This window comes from Rousettus aegyptiacus, unplaced genomic scaffold (assembly GCF_014176215.1).
Source record: "Rousettus aegyptiacus isolate mRouAeg1 unplaced genomic scaffold, mRouAeg1.p scaffold_m13_p_17, whole genome shotgun sequence".
NCBI classification, from domain to species: Eukaryota; Metazoa; Chordata; class Mammalia; order Chiroptera; family Pteropodidae; genus Rousettus; species Rousettus aegyptiacus.
Genome location: NW_023416292.1, coordinates 39933815 through 39949778, shown reverse-complemented (window position 1 = coordinate 39949778; position 15964 = coordinate 39933815).

Here is a 15964-nt window from a genome sequence, read left to right as displayed (position 1 = left end):
GCCGTGACATACTCCAGCCTAATGAAAGTTCTGCGAAACGTCAGCGTGGTTGAATTTCTCTCTTACGAAAATCTGCCTTTATGAAAGTTTTGTTTCTTAAAAATAAAGTTTACTTTTTCCATCTGGAGATTAATGTGTTTTCACAGAAAACTTGTAACATTGGAAACAGAAGAAATTATATCATCCATAGTTTCACTTCCCCAAAATTACCACTCTTAACATTTTGCTGCGCTCATCTACTCTTTTTTTAAAAAATCTTTTTCTTATGTACACTTTTTATACTTTCCTAGGTATACTTAATTGTACATAATGATAACCAGAAAGTAGATACTGACGTATATTTATCTGTGCATGTATGCAGTTACCTATATTTTAAAAAGTGTAAGCAGAAGAAAGCTATTATAAAGAAGGACCTAATGACAGTATTTGTCACTATTGCTTTTAGAATATGCTCAACAACAAGCAACAGACTACTTGATTAACAATGGCTTAAACAATGATAACACTTAATCATCATGCGAACAGGAAGTCTGCAGGTATGTGCTTCCGGAATGTGTTCAGCAGCATCGGAATGTGATGATGGCCTAGGTTCTTTGCCTCCTTCCACTTCAGGGACCTCAGTGTTGCTGCTTTGTGAAGCCAAGGTGGCTGCCGTGACGCTAAGTGACAGCACCCAAAACAGGGGAGAGAAAAAAGCTTCTCTTGTCCCTGTGCTTTATGAGAGCGGGAACTCTAGAAGCTACCCCAAAAGATTTCTCCTGTCTCACTGGCCAGAAGTAGGTCGTGTGGCTGCTCCTAAAGGAAGCTGGGCTGTGAATATCTGGTATTAAAAAAAAAAATTATCATGAGAAATCTATTCATACGATTTATGGTTTGGCATTTGTTCTGCCCTCTATCTACTTAATGGATTTTATCTTTTCTTTTCTTTTTTTTTTCCCCCTGAGAACTTACAGCTGGGCTACATGCTAAAAGCAGTAGGCCCTTGTGCGATTTGCAGTGTCTAGAATTCATTTACTCTAAGTCTGTTGCACTAAAATAGAATCTTTTCTGACCCTGGTTACTTAGTATTCTGACAGTGAACACATGGAGCACATGAAAAAAACTACAACCAACCAGGCCTCTTTCTGTTTCTATCCCTCTCAAAGTTGTTTTCGACTGACTGTAGAAAGCGAACTTGGGCTGGGGCCGGCTCAGGCAGAGGTGAGAACAGCACCCCGGCTTCCTCACGCACGGTGACTGTTCCCAGATTACCTTCGGAACATATCGGGGTCTGGAGGTGGTCAGTAAATAGCAGCCCTCATCACTGACTGTTGGATGATGTGGTAAATAAGAACATAAAATGTGCAAATGATGGACCACAACATCACCTCTATTTTGATAAAGGCTCAGTTAGAGGGTGTAACTTCATGTGAGTGCCAAAATGGGCTTATTTAACATTTCCCTACCAGTGTAGTCCTTGGAAAAAGCAGGTCAGGTAGCTCTCACCAGTCCAGGTAGAGAGGGGAGAAGAAAGACTACATTTCTTAGGCTCAAGACCTTGTTAAATTAGCTGCACTTTAATGAGAAATGTGGCTAGTGGCTATTGCCTATCTACCAGGTAGCTCATTTTACCTCGAAGAGGTAGACTGAAACATGGGACAAGAGGCCAGGAGTGTCTAGCAAAAATCTCTAAGCATGGAGACCAGACAAATGAGGGAAGGGCATTTTCCTCAAAAAATATAGGTCCCATGATACTGTGCCAGGGTGCTGACAGGAGGGACGGACAAGCTTATGGTATAGTTGTTGCCCATGGACCTGCATTTCTACCTAGTTTTATCAGAGGAAATGCCTCCTAGTTTCTGGCAATAGGTAAATTGTCGGTTGTGTCAAGGAGTATTAGCCAGGTGTCCTTTCAACTAGATCCTAAATGCAAATGTAAGCTATAAACAAGTATAATTAAGTGTAGTATAAGATCTGGGAAAGAATTATTATTATTAATTATTATTAATATTGCCATATTCTGAATGTTCATTTTGGAAAATAGAAGACTGTATGGAAAAATAAAGTTGTTTTCAAATATCTGAAAGGCCATCAAGCAGGTTAATAACGCCAGCATCTATTTATTGATAACATACTATGTGCCAGACATTGTGCTGTGGGCCTAATGCGTGTTACCTTACACGATTTCCCCAACAACCCTACAAGGCAGCTATTATGTATGACTCCAGTTGAAAATATTGATTCTGTGAGAGTTAGACTTGCCTGAGCTTACCCAACTGGCAAAGGAAAGAGCTGACCATTGAGTTCAAGTCTGGCTCACCCAAAGCTTGGACTTGTAAACACAACACTCAATTTCAGATGAGGGAGAAAATATATGTGGGGCACAGTTCTACAAATAAAATTTGGCTCAGTGGGTGGGAGATAGATTTCAGCTTAATATGAGAAAGAACTTTGTCTCAGTTATAGGTGCTCAAAATAGTATGGGCTGTCTCAGGAAATTGTGACTTTTCAAACACTTGAGGAATTCAAGTAGGGTGTGGAGGACTAACTCTGGAAAGGATGTCTGTGTTATGTGGGAAGTTCTACTCTGAGATGCCTTTCAAATAGAATTTCTATGCTTATATAATACTTTTTTTTTTGCTTGGAGATAGCAAAATCTTTCTTGCCCTGGGCTTATAACATTTCAAAGGTCAGAAGGAATGTGTTTGGCAGAAACCTTACCCATATCAGCCAATAGAGAAGCAAGCCTTGATGACCAGGGCTGTCCCTCTTTGGACACAGGGACATGAATATGTCACTTTCTTGGTGACGTTGCCCGATTTCTGCTTCTCTCTCTCTCTCTCTCTCTCTCTCTCTCTCTCTCTCTCTCTCTCTCTCTCTCTCTCACTCACTCTTTCTCCCTGCCCCCATCCCTCTCTCTGTTCTCATCTCATTCTCAAATATTTTAATGGTATATAGGCCAAAAGAAGTACATAATTATATATTACTTAATTCATTTAAGAACTTTTATTAGCACAATATTTTGAAGACTTTGTTGGGAGTGAAAAAAGATTTCAGAGAACACTATTTGGATGCAAAACAAGCTATTGTTGACTTCCATCTAAACGCTATCCTTGGTGAAAATTCCTCGATGAGTTTTTTTCATGTGACAAAGTTCCAGGCAGATCTTAACCAAAGTCTACTTGTATATTTAGAACTGGCACAGCACAGTGACAATCTGGTTCCTCCCAATGTTTTGACACAATGAGAAATAGATTGAAACACTAAGTTATCAATACAAAAGCTTACTCTAAAGCTATTTTGGATTTGTTGGAGACCAATAATAGACTCTAATACATGTAAACCTAAAATCTTTATACACTTTACTTTCCAATTTTCTTGAACAAAAAAATTTGAAACTCTTCAATTCTAAGCACTAAAAATTTCTGTTTTTAGAATGTGGAAATGATGCTACTTACCCTCTTGTTTTACTAGGAGTGAATACAGCTTTCTTTATTATCTCTATCATTGTTGTTACTGTCATTGTTGCATTGTCATCATCATCACGAGCATCATAAGATATTTATTATCAGCTCAATGGAGCTCATTGGGTTATGCATATGTTAGCTTTTGCAGTTTAAGCAAACTACCCCAAAACAGTGACTTAAAACAACAATCATTGACTAGCTCCTATTTCTGTGGGTTAGCAGTTTTGTTGAGGTCATCTAGATGGCTCTTTTGCTGATGTTAGCTGAACCCACTTTTGAGCCTGCAGTCAACTGGTGTCCACGGTCTATACACCTGTCTGGCATTTGACTGGCTAGGGGCTGGACTAGAAGTCTGATGACAGGAGCAGCCCAGGCTCTTTCATATGATGGTGGTCTCAGAGCCAAGTTTCCACTTCTGCTCCATTTACTGAAGAACATTGGCTAAAGTAAGTTACAGAACCAACCCAGATTCAAGGGGTGGAGGAAAATAGGCCATCTTTTGAGGGGAATGTCTTCAAAGTCACATTGCAAGAATGTGACTCTTACCAGAAGGAAAGGATTTGTGGCCACCTTTTTGCAATTGTGCATAGCCATTAATACATCATCCTTGTTCTTAAGAGTCTTACAACTCTGTTATGGAGACAGAACATAAGTTAACAAATAACTCTCCATCCTAAGTATATGTGTCAATAAGTAGGTCAGAGTAGGAAGATATCAGTGAAGTCAGGATTACTCCACTGAGGATGTGGGATTTAGAACAATGCAAAGGGGAAAGGAGATCACAAACACAGAGGATAGGAGCAGAGACACTGTATTAGTTTTCTATTGTTGCCAAAATAAATTACCAGAATCTTTGTGGCTTAAGATAACTCAAATGAAGTTTGATATGGTCTTACAGGGCTAAAGTCAAGAAGCTGGAAGGCTGTGTTCCTTTTTGAAAATTGTAAAGGAGAATCCACTTCCTGCTCTTTGTGTTGAAGAATTCAGCTCCTTGCAGTTTTAGACTGAGGTCCATGTTTTCTTGCTGGTTGTAAACTGAGGGTGATTCCCAGCCTCTAGAGGCTACTACTTCCTTGGCTCATGGTCTCTTTCCTCCATCTTCAAAAGCATCACGGTGGGTTGAATCCTTCTCATGTCACATCTCTCTGACCTATTTTTTTTTTTTTTTTTTTTTTGTCTTCTGGCACTTTGAAAGGATTCATGAGATTAGACTGGGTCTATCCTTGGGTCTAATAGCCCCATTCTAAGATCTTTAATTTTAATATTAATATAGTCTCTTTTGTCATGTAAGGTAACATGTTTACAGGTTCCTGGGATTAGGATGTGACATCTTCGGGTGGCCATTATTCTGCCTGTCACAGACACAGAAGCAGGACTGTGTGTGGCATGTTCGACTGCAAAGAAAAAAGTTTAAAAGGGACAAAGCCTGGAAGGTAAGATTGTACTGATCCAACTACTTTTCTTATACATACCTTACCTTGGGGTAATTTTATGACTTGTCATTTTAGGTCTATGCCTTCTTTGACTAAACTTGAAAATTTTAGGCCTCCTTAGTGACTCTGAAACTTTTTCTTTATATCCTTATAAAGAAATCAAGAAATGCATACCAAGTTTTAATTTCCAGTATTTGTATTACAAAATGATATTTTTAAAATATAAAATTTACTTCAAATCTACTTTAAAAAGCTCCACATCCTCTCCTCACCTACCTGGGAGCTTGTTCAATTCACCACCACAGTGAAACAGGATTTCTTCGCTGTATTTCAGCTGATGATTTTAACCTCATCTACATCATTTGTTAACTCAGGAAACGGCCTGATTTGTCTTTGAAGTATCCCACCATCTTCAGGACATTATATAAACTGCCTTTATTTGAGAGCTGTTAGCTCACTTTTATATGACATTACCATATTTACAATTATAGTAAAAAAAAAAAATCTGTAATTATATGATGTCGGTTTCTTATTAACTAATAGAATGTAATTTTGTGGAACATCCTGTACCTGACTAGACTCACAGTCGCCTTTTCATTTTGCTCTTTTTGGAAGAGTTTTCCCCACCCAAGTTTGAGTCTGCAGTGTCATTACAGAAAGGATGGAGAACAATCTCTATTCTCAGGAATAGCAACAAGCAGCACAATTAAGTCTCTTTGAACCTCTGGGCCAGGGTGGAGATTAAAGGAGAAATGTTCTTTGTCTTAAAGACTACCTTCTTTCTTCACAAAAGAAATCAGTTTTCTTTACTCCGAAAAATGTAAGAACAAGAGAACTCATTTGCGAAGATGAAAATCTGAGAGCATAAAGGAACGGTAATTTGCTCTGGCTAAAAATAGACCCCACTTTGATGCATTTACGTCACGTGGGTTGTTCGTGGAGTGTCCAGGCTTCATCCGCAAAGAGGTGATGTCAGAGCCCGCAGTCAGGATCCAGACACAGCTGGTTCCAATGTGCCTTGCTTCTAAGTGGAATACATTTCCGTGTTTTTGCCTTCAGACTCTCCGCACAGAGATAAGGAGAGGCATAATTACTACACTTTTGGTTCCAGTCATTTATAGCAAGACTACCATATACCTGTGTAAACCGGACAGTTGAAATCTCTGCCTTTAGGGGATTTAGATCCAGTAGGGAAGAGAAACAGAAAAATGAATAGTTACACATGTAGTTGTTTCATTAAAGTTGGGATAAGTGACAAGAACCAAAAATGTGAAATGCTTTGCACACTTATCAAAGAAAGAACTAAATTAGTGTGGGGTGTCAGAAAAGGTCTTTCTAAGAAAGTGACATTTAAGAGACCCAAACAATGAGTCGGAGTTAATCAGGTGAAACTGCTTTGGGAGCCGGAGGAGGCAGAAGGGGTACTGCCCAGGCAGCAGCATCCGCAAACTCTGAGGTGAGGGCCACATTTCCATATTTCTCTTTACTTCCATCCTTAGCGGAAACTGCAGACCAAGGAGATTCCACAGTGTCGTTCTAGGTGAAGACAGACATTTCCTTTTTTCATGACAACTTCTTGAGAGAAGCAATGTTAGCAGCAGGCAACCCTTGTTTCACTCTCTTAAATTGCTATTTTTTTTCCAAGAATAGTTTTCACTTTAAAAAGTAAAAAGCTAATGTCTCAAATTGAGTTTTCAATTTCAATAACCATTTTATATCTAAACATTTCTTTTGTTTTTATCTTCAGGCCAATGTTCGGCATAATTGCTCGCCAAGCCTACACTGCGTTTTAGTTCTGATGGTTACATTGTGAAACTTGTCATCATCTAGAATAAAGTCTTAAAATTCAAATAATCTCCTCTTTGACCACAATCCATGTCCTTCCAGATCTCTCTTTGGACACGGCGTCTCTACAAATTCTTTAATTTTATTAAGATGTCTCGCTACTCCTTGAGCTCTCCATATTTTGTCACTACCTCTCTGTCTTTGATTTCTTTCAGATCCAACCCTCTTTACAACGCCCTAATCTCAACTTGACCCATTGTACTTCCTCTGCCCTCAACTGTCACGACCAAACGATGCCATGCAAATATTAGCTTTCTACACCCCCGCACCGAGGCGGATGAAAGTCCATAGAGGGTCTTTGTACTGCACTCACAGAGGTTGTCAGGAAGCAAGTAAGTTCAAATTCATGTTCATCGATCCCAAATTCAATGCTCAAGTAAAATGGCCAGGAAAGATTTGTCGTTTCTTCTACTTCTGGCTTCATTTTATGATGCCAGAATGTGTTAGTCCATTTGCACTGACAGATTATCTTCTCACTAAGAGAACTAAAGGCTTCAAAGCAATTTTGATAGGCTTAAGCTGGGAAATAGAAATAATTCTGAGATTTGAACTCTCGATGAACTTCACATATTTTTAGCAGGCCTTTATGGGTATTTAACAGAGCCTGTTACTGTTTTTGATTAAGACTGGAATTTCAATTGCATTTTGGATTTTAAAAGTGTATTTCTATAATTTTCTTTTTCTTCCTCCCCTCCTCTCCCACTGTTCCCTGCCTTCTGCACAATAACTCTTTCAGGTAGATACTATGGTTTACTAGACCAGGGTCACAAGCCTGTGAGAGGCCATGTCATCGGCAGCTCTGGCAGCAGGGTGCCATGGCTGGTCGCCATCCCTCTGAAACCTTCCCGTGCAGATTAGTTTCATATGTAGCAGCACAAGTACAGGCTCTGGTTGAAGGGAAGTCGTAAATAAAAGTGACAGCCTGTAATTTCTTCATGTGTTTGTTTTGAAATTTGCAAGTCAATTATTTGAGATGGTAGTATGACTCTCCAGATCTGACTCTCCAGATCTGTCCCTTTGAAGAAGAAACACAGTTTACCTCTCTTTTCCTTATTTCCAGAGTAGATACACTCTCCTTAACAATTACATGTGTTTTTTCAAATGGGCTGTTTATCACAAGTCTTATCTTGCGTATCACCTTAGCAGTAAAGCACCTCTATTAATCTTCACACTTTAGGAAAAGAAAATCTGTGCATCTTACTGGTGTATAAAAAGAGGTATTAATTTGTATCATTGAAGAATGCAGAAGGGTCGGTCAGATTCTTTGTAGAGAGGAAGAACCTTGTAGGATCTGACTGACCTATATTCTTCAACACTACAAGTTAATGCCTATTTTTATGGAAAAATATTCCATGCTCATGGAGAGGAAGACTCAATAATGTCAAGATGTCAGTTCTTCCCAACTTGATCTATAGATTCAATGTTATCACAGTCAAAATCCCAGCAAGTTATTTTGTGAACATTGATAGATTGCTTGTAAAGTTTATATGGAGAAGTAAAAGAACCCAGAGGAGCCAACAAAATATTGCAGCAGAAGAACGCAGCTGGAGAACTATGCAACTTTAAGACTTTCTATAAAGCTACAGTAAAATTGGCATCAGTAAAATAAAAAAAATAGATTAATATAACAGAATATGGAATCTAGAAACAGATCCTCAGGAATATACGCTACTGACCTTTGACAAAGGAACAAAGACAATTCAATGAAGAAAGGACAGTCTTTTCACCAAATGATGCTGAAACAACATCCAGGTGCAAAAAATTTACATAGAGGCAAGACTTACACTTTTCACAAGAAGTAATTCAGAATGAATCACAGACCTAAATGTAAAACACAAAACTATAAAACTTCTAGAAGACAACATAGGTGAAAGTCTAGGTGCTTTTGGGTTTGGTGATGAGGTTTTAGATACAACACCAAAAAGCACAATCCATGAAAAAAATTAATAAACTGGACTTCATTAAAAATAAAAACTGTGCTCTTTGAAAGGCACTGTTAAGAGAATGATAAGAGAAGCCACAAACCAAAAGAAAATATTTGCAAAAGATACACCCAATAAAGGAATGTTATCTGAAATATAAAAAGAACTCTTTCAATTCGTCAATAAGAAAGCAAAAAGCCCAATTAAAAAATGAGCCAAAGACCTTGGCAGACACCTCACCAAAGAAAATATACGGATGGCAAATAAGCATATGAAATGATGCTCAACTTTATATGTCATTAGGAAATTACAGATTAAAATGACAATGAGACACCACTACACACTTATTAAAATGGCCCAAATCCAAATCACTGACAACACCAAATGCTGGCAAGAATGTGGAGCAACAGGCACTCTGAGTCTTTGCTGGCGGGAATGTGAAATGGTACAGCCACTTTGAAAGACACTTTGGCGATTTCTTACAAAAACTAAACACACTCTTACCATCTGATCTAGTGATCATACTGCTTGGTATTTACTCAAAGGAGTTGGAAACGCTCACATGAATGTCTATGGCAGCTTTATAAATAATTACTCAAAACTAGAATGCAAGGTGACCCTAGCCAAGGTTGCTCCCGAGAGCCCCTGCCTCTTCTGAAATTCGACCACACTCCAGGGAACTCGGCAACTCAACCCTCTCCTCTCATCACCTATCCTTAAAAGTTTGAGTCTGTGCCTCCCATCCAACTCTCCTTCAAACTTGTTTCACAGTTTTAATTGTGGAACCTGTCATCAGTCAAAACTGTCATTCGTCTCTTACAAAGAGAAAAAGTATTTTAAAATGAGTTCCTCTTCAATGTTTTTTTGCAAGAAGTCCTAACATTTCTTAGTGACTCCGGTCACTCTGTAGGGACAAGTTGATTTGTCTCCTCCTTGGACATCCTCTCATATAAAATCAGAGATATCAAAACTTCAGCTTTCTATCCTTTAATAAAAAAAAGTCCTTTCTAGTAGCATCAAGGGATATGTTGATTGAGTTCATAGAAATTTCCCTTGGCCATTGAAAGTAATGAGTCTGAGTCTCTTAATACCCTGTTATGGATTTATTATCCATTAATTAATACTTTTTCTGAACCTAATTACTCCATGTCTTCAATTGTGCAATTATAAAACTCATCTCTACAGTATGAATGGAAGTGTGTTGGCTGCCCAGGATTTGACTGGCTTAGTTTACCACTCTGAGTGTGCCAAGCTGGGACCATCTTTGTATTTTGGACTTTCTTGTGTGAGAATATCTATCTGATTCCTAAAATCTGCCTATTGGTTCAGGTGTTAAATACAGATATTTAGAAGTGATCTGTAGAAATATGGCCCATCTTTCAAAAACATAATCAATATTTGGGGTAGATTTCCCAAATATGTGAAATAGTGTGTCTATAACATCATATACTTGTTTGAAATTCAAATATCTATATAAAACTGTGAACACATAAGAATGCGGGGTGATTTTTATGTGCCTGACAAGTGGAAGCAAATGAAGTAAAGCTGTACCTTCAAAAACAAAAAAAGCCATGAAGGATAAACATAAGGATCATAAGGATGGTGTTGAATAAATTCACCAAAAGGAAAAAGGGGAAGAAGGAGCAGAGACAGAGGTCTGGTGCTCCCCAGAGGGCAGGCCAGCACTGCTGGGGGCCAGGCCACAGGCCAGGTCATAGGAGAGACTGGAAGGGGTGGTCAATGCTCTAAAACCTGGGCCAGCTCCTACGTCAGCCATAAAACTTGAACTCGTGTGAAGCAACCCAGATGTCATGACTGTGTAACTTAGAGAGCTTCAATTCTCGGGTTTATGGATTCTAGATTTGTGTTTCAAAATAGCCTCAGACACTCACTTCCTGATATCAAGCTCCTCCCTTAACTCACTCTGCATCGTTGGCCCACTCCTTCCTTGGCCCCAGCATTAAACCTGTGTTTGCCTCCGTTTAGCAGGAGGGAAAAGAAGCTAAAGAAAAATAGGACCTAATTCAGGTTTTCTCTCTTAAGTAAACCAGAGATTTGAAACACAAGCACTTTGGAGAGGACATCCTGCGTTGACGAAACATAGTAGGAGGATGGCTTTATTTCCGTGGTTCTCTGGACCCAGACGGGCGGAGAGCCTGAGCCCCTGTTTGTTTGGATGGTGAAGCTCCAGGGACTTTTGCCGAACAAACTGTTCCCAATTCTAGAGCAAGACTGCTGAGAGTGCAAAGTTCAGCCTTTAAAGTAACATCTCCCTGGAGAAGCATCTTTCTACTGGGTGAAAGGCTTTGCGTATAGGAATGAGGCAAAAGGGGACTGTAGGATTTTGAGCTTTAGTGGATAGAGAGGGCTCGTAGATTCCAGGGAGTTGTTATAAGAGTTTTCTGATTTTTTTTTAGTAGAAAAAATGGACAGTTTTTATAAATTGACCAAATTGTCAGCAGATTCTCAGTTTTTCTTGTCACGTGTGGATAGTGTCTGACAAAATAGAGAACAGATCAAAACTAATGATTACCAGGGCCTCTGGACGCAACCCATTGTCTCTTTCTCAATCATTTTTTATTTTGCATAGAAACATATCAATTAGGCTAATTGAAATGTTACTATAATCTGTGACATGCTTGGCAAATTATTTACGTTTCTGCGTCAGTTTCCTTTCTGTAAATCACGACTAGAGGAGGTTTGATGTGAGAAATAAGTAAGTTCTGAAAGAAAAATCTCTAGCACATGGGAGGCACTCAGTAAACGCTAGTGCCATCCTCTCTCCCTCACAGGTGTCACTGGACTTCTTCAGTCCTTGCCTTTTGTAAAGACTCGTAGGAGTGACATGAGGAAAGCTTGCCTGCTAATCTGTCCTGAGAAAAGAGAAAGATTTGTTTATTTAACTGTTGTTCACAAGGTGCTTTTCATGTGAAGGTGCTCGCCAGGCAGTAGGGAAAAGATGAGAAATTATGCACTACGCCTTCCGTGTCCTCAAGGAGCACCCAGTGTAGACGGGTGAATAATAATCATTCTGGGAACGTGTAGGAGAAGCAAGGTTACTTCTTTCTGGTTGGAGGGAGCATAGTGTAGGGGACAGAACGGAGCCAGCACTTATTTAGTGCTCGTCAAGTGCCAGCAGTGTGATATGACCTTGCGTATGTTATCTTATGTAATCTTCACAGCAATCCTGTGTAGTACGTATTCATAGACCCGTTTTACAGGAAACCAAGGCTCTGAGAAGTTAAGAAACTTATCTGAGATCTAGCAATTTGTAAGTGGTGCACTTAGGATGCTAAACCAGTTTTATCTGACATCTCTGCTCTTTTTTCCACTTGCTATGACTTCAAGGTATTAAGGACAAATGGTACTTCTAGACAATGTGCCCGTTTTTCATAGGGGGAGATGGTGGAGATGGTAGAGGGTCCTCCCCCTTGCAGGTGAGAGGAGAGCATGGAGAAAGTTGTGGGGCGAGACAGCATATTCTCACTTCTGGTCATGGGATCTCCCCAAGGCACCGGTTCCACGAGGTAGACCCATCCAACAACTGGGTGGATAACACCATCTGGACAATCTAGGAGCAATCTAGAGCATATGTAGGAAATGCCACTGATTAATTGGGGGAAAAAATAAAGAAGAGCACTTCTGCCTGGCACAGTCACTTGAGAACCGAATCACAGTTGTGGCTCTGTCACTGACCTGATGGGGCGCCAAGGCCCCAGGAACTGTGATTGTTCTCATGTGTCTCCAGCCAACCCCCAATTTGTAATCCTTTGGGCTCCAAATGAAAGTTTTTTATGGTGGTTGTTTGTTTTGTTTTTAAACAATCTTCTTGACTCTTCTCCTTCTTATTGTTGCTCTGTTTAGCCTCCAGGGACAGAGAGTCTCTCTGGGCACTTTGGAGCCTCTCCAGGAAAGCTAACATTCTCTGAAGGGGGTTGTTCTGAAGAGGGAAAATGCTTGCTTTTCAAAAATACCTCCTAGGGAGACTATCGGCTGCCTTATTTTTGCACAGTCAGAGAAATTTCATCCTTAGATAAGGGATTTGAGAATAGTTGGCTGTGATTTCCTAAAAGACTCCATAAGGACAATTGTGGAGAACACGGTGGTCACTCCATTACCCCAGGGCCAAGGTCTCTTTGTTTATACCCCTCGTAGCTTTTCCTGCATTCTTAACCTATCTATCCCAATCTCACGTCCTGTTTTGAGGCTGGAAGGATTCATGGCCACTGGAAGGATTCATGGCCACTGGAACTATACTCGAAATAATCTACAGGGAATCAATATATTGTGTGCCTTTTCCTTTCATCCATTAATTTGTTAGTTCATTCTTTATGCATTCATCTGAATAGAATTTTCTGTTGTTAAGAAACATTCATTACACAACATCATGTTTTTTTAACCACAAGTCATGGAGAGGATACTGACTTCCTTTGTTTTGTCCCTCTGAAGACATGTGAAAGCAGCATTTCTAAAGAATTAAGTGCTTTGATGAATGGTGTTTTTACCCCCTATGTGGTGGTTGGAACCCATTTACTGTGGAAACATTTGACTTTAAAGGTGAACCAGTTTTCCAGCTTCTCTCCCCCCTCAGGATCTATGAAAGATCAAAGAAGAAGAATTAAGAGTGTAAAGAAATAGGCAACTAATGTGTTCAAGCTCAAGAGTACCAGCCAGAATCTAAGTTCAACCAGCACGCAACCAGGAAAGGGGCCCACTCCTTGGCTAATGCACCCTCCTGGTGTTGTGGGTTGGTCTGAATGTGCAAGTCACCCAGTGTGTCTTTCTTGTTCACCACATCTCTGTTAGTTAAGTGGTCTATGTTCATAATGTTTGTATGTTCATTAGAGTTTTGTCTCTAATTATCTTACTAATACATCCTCAGGGAGGTTGGTGATATAAAAATTGTAAAGAGAATACATCAATAATTTCATTATCAATGGTGTATCATATATAAAGAGAGCATTTGGTTATACCCTGTGGGGACTATAAAGTAGATTTTACACCTATTTATCAACACAAATGTCAGTCAGAATACCCTCTTGAAATAGAAGTGACTCAGTGCAGTGAGCCAGCCTCAGGCAAACATGTGAAATAAAGTTGCTATTTGATATCTCCCAGCATTTCTGCTCTTCCTTCCCCCCACTTAGACAGTACGCTTTTTTTCCCTCACTATCCCAAACTCATCTCTTTCCTCTCTTCCTTCAAATTCCAGTATCTAGAAATAATCTAAAACATATTTCCTCTAGGAGGTAAGAATGACTCAATTTGCTATTTCACTCATGGGAACTGGGTGGAAGTGTCTGTAAGGGATTAAGTTCACTGGAGTCCCTAGAATCAAGTGGCTTAGGTGAGCTCCGCAGCATCTGACGCATTCCCTTCGGAAAGCCTCCTCCTGTCTTGGATTTCCTGCCCTTGTACTTTATGGCTTCTCCCACCTCACTGTCTAAAGCACCTCAGATTCCTTTGACAGGTTCATCTCTAATCAATCTCTCCTCAAACACAGACCCTCTTCTCTCTTTCTCTATCTTCTCGCCTTAGGGAGACCACTCTCGTGGCTTTAAAAACCACCTTCATGAAGATGACTTGTAAATTTTTAAATTCAGCCCCCTGACCTCCAGACTCACTCAGAGCCGCCTGCTCTTCTTTTTCCAGCGGCCTTAAAATGTCTATACTGTATATCTAATCATTCTAAATAAGAATTATCTTGAATATTAACTCTTTATCTGATATATGCTTTCCATATACATATTTTTTCATTTCATCGATTGCCTTTTAATTTTGTTGATTTGTTTGGTGTGCATAAACTTTTTAGTTTGATTATAGTCTCATTTGTTTATTTTATTTTTGTTGCCTGAGCTTTTATTGTCAAGCCCAAAGAATCATTGGCAAGATCAATACCAAGGAGATTTTCCCTTATGTTTTTTCCAAAACTTTTACTGCTTCAGGTCTTATGTTTAAAGCTCTAAACCATTTTGAATTGACTTTTCGTGTATGGTATAAAATAAAGGTATAATTTCATTTTTTTTTTTTGCATACGGATATTCAGTTTTCCCAACATGATTTATTGAAGAGACTATCTTCTCCCCATTGTGTATTCCTGGTGTGCTTGTCATATATCAGTTGACTGTATATGTGTAGGTTTATTTCTGGGCTCTCTCTTCTGTTCCATTGATCTATGAGTCTGTTTTCATGCCAGTACCATACTGTTTTGATTACTATAGCTTTGTGATATAGTTTGAAATCAAGACATATGATGCCTCTAGTTCTAGCTTTGTTTTTCTTCTCACGGTTGCTTTGGCTGTTCACGGTTTTTTGTGATTCCACACGAATTTTAGGAATTTGTGTGTGTGTGTGTGTGTGTGTGTGTGTGTGTGTGTGTGTATAAAAAGTGCCATTGGGATTTTGGTGGGGATCACATTGAATCTATAGATGACAATTTTGGTTAGTATGGACACTTTAACAATATTAATTTTTCCAATATATAAATATGGGATATCTTTCCATTTCTTTTTGTCTTTTTCAATTTGTTTTTTCAATGTCTTTCAGTTTTCAGTGTGCAGACTTTTCTCAAGAGCAAAATCAAATACCGTGGTTAAGAAACGGGCAAAAAATATTTATAGACAGTTCCCCAAAGAGTTCCTCAACAGATATATCAAAAGGTGCTCAATATCACTAATTAGAGAAATGCAAATCAAAACCACAGTGAGATGTCATCTCATACATGTTAGAATACTATTATCAAAAAGACAAGAGATAACATGTGTTGGCGAGGGTGTATAGAAAAAGGAATCTTTGTGCACTGTTGATGGGAATATAAGTTGGTGCAGCCATTATGGAAAACAACATGGAGGTCACCAAAAAATGAAAATAGAACTACTGTCCAATCCAGTGATCCTACCGTTGGATATATATCCAAAGGAATTGAAATCAAGATCTCAAAGAGATATCTGTTTTCTCATGCTCATTTCAGCATTATTCTCAATAGCCAAGATATAGAAACAACCTACAACCTAAGTGTCTGTTCGTGGATGAATAAGAAAATGTGGTGTATATGTACAGACACACACACACACACACACACACACACACGCACGCACACACACACTGGGATATTATTCAGCATAAAAAGAAGGAAATCCTGCCACTTATAACAATATAAATGAACTGTGCTATGTGAAAAAAGTCAGACAGAGAAAAACAAATACTGTGTAGTCTCACTTATAAGTGGGATCTAAAAAGTCAAACTCATAAAACCAGAGAGTAGAATAGTGGTTACCAGGGGCTGGGGTTGGGGAAAATGAGGAAATGTTGGTCAAAG